This window comes from Sorex fumeus, unplaced genomic scaffold, assembly GCF_029834395.1.
Source record: "Sorex fumeus unplaced genomic scaffold, SorFum_2.1 ptg000240l, whole genome shotgun sequence".
Lineage (NCBI taxonomy): Eukaryota > Metazoa > Chordata > Mammalia > Eulipotyphla > Soricidae > Sorex > Sorex fumeus.
The window spans coordinates 1,514,094-1,515,772 of record NW_026606297.1 but is presented as its reverse complement, the minus strand read 5'-3'; the positions used below and the strand labels follow the sequence as shown (position 1 = coordinate 1,515,772).

Here is a 1,679-nt window from a genome sequence, read left to right as displayed (position 1 = left end):
CTTTTGTCCAGAAGCATCTCATGGTCACGGCCAATGGAATTTATTTGTTTCATATCACTTTCATCTCTGAATCATTGTTGAATTATTAACAAAGTTCTTTTTAATGTATAATACAATATTCCTGGATTATTGAATGGATTTAATGTTATAAAATTTAATGTTATAAAATTAGTAGGTAGGGAAATGATTAGAATGATTAGAAATTAATCAATTTAGCCAACAGTCATCTACAACGTTGGGAGCAATTAGTCGCTTCATGAATAAAATCCGGTTAAATTCTTTTTTCTCTGAGGGTGAGTGCATGTACTCCCATCGGGCAGTCAGAGGTAAAAACATCAAGGTGCTCTCAATCCTGGAGCCTGGAGTGAAGAGTCCAAACTTTGTGCCCCAATCATACAGCAGATTAAATTTTACATATCGTCCCCACCGCAGCTGCTGCCACAGCTTCTCCTGGGGGGTGAATGAGGCACAGCAGTGCTTCTTCACCAGGGGAATGTACGAAGGAACCACGGCCTGGGCACAGCTCTTCACGAAGCCAAACACCGCCTCCTTGGAACGGAGATTCCAGGTCGTCGAAGAAGATCCCGCCGATGCCCCTCCGCTCTCCTCGATGGGTGATGAAAAAGTAATCGTCACACCATTTTTTGAATTTGGGATAGAGATCTGTACCATGCGAGTCACAAGCCTCCTTCAGAGTTCTGTGAAAATGCACAGCATCCTCTTTGATCAAGTATGTTGGAGTGAGGTCACATCCACCGCCAAACCACCACTGCGTGTTACCATCAGCTTCTTCCACTTCAAAGTATCTGTAGTTGAAATGAATAGTAGGAGCATGAGGATTCTTTGGGTGGATAACAGAGCTCACTCCCATAGCAGAAAATGGTAATTTACCATCTTTAGTCTTCAAATTTTTCCCTCTGCTTCTCATTTGCTTTGCTGCTTCCTCAGAAAGATTCCCATGGACGACAGAAATGTTTACGCCAGCTTTTTCGAAAACATGCCCATCTTGAAGGACACAGCTGATACCCCCTCCTCCTTCCTTCTGCTCCCAGTGGTCCACCGAGAAGCCGGCGCCCCCATCCACCTGTGCCAGCGCCTGGCACACCTGCGCCTGCGTCTACAGGATGGGCAGCTCCATCCGGGTCTTCATGTCGCCAGGCCGCGCCCGCAGCTCCTGCAGGTCGGTCACGGGCCGGGCCATGAAGCGGCGGCAGCGGTGGGGTCAGCTCGTTGTCCTCTTCCTCGGGGCCCCGTGCCCCCGGACTGCTCCGGGACAACATCTCGGCACATTCGGCCCATCTGAGTGCCTCGGCCGCCAGCCCCGCCAGCCCGGCCGGCCATCAGCGCTAATCCCATCAGCGGCCAAGACTCAGAGACTATAAGAACCAGCTCCCAGAAGAGAAGAGTGCAGTCTCCTGACCCCGCGCCTGGCTGTCCTCGCTGGGGGGCCCGTTGGAGGGGAGCTGGTTGAGCTTTCCTCCCCGCCCCGACCAGGGCTCAGGCAGCCGAAGACCTCCAGGACCAGACACCACCTTGCTGAGACCACTCTCCGCACACCTGAAGAGGGACAAAGCCACACGGGTTCCGGGGCCGAGATCTCCAAGCCTACTCGGATTGGAGTCAAGCATCCTCCACCCAGATCCTCCAAATTCCAGTAGGCGGGGGTCACACCCACCAAC

General features: G+C 51.9%; 1 pseudogene; it reads right to left on the bottom strand.

The window, feature by feature from the left end:
• Window positions 1-207: 207 nt before the first annotated feature.
• On the bottom strand, window positions 208-1,331 carry LOC130018165 (oxygen-dependent coproporphyrinogen-III oxidase, mitochondrial-like; annotated as a pseudogene).
• Window positions 1,332-1,679: the final 348 nt, after the last annotated feature.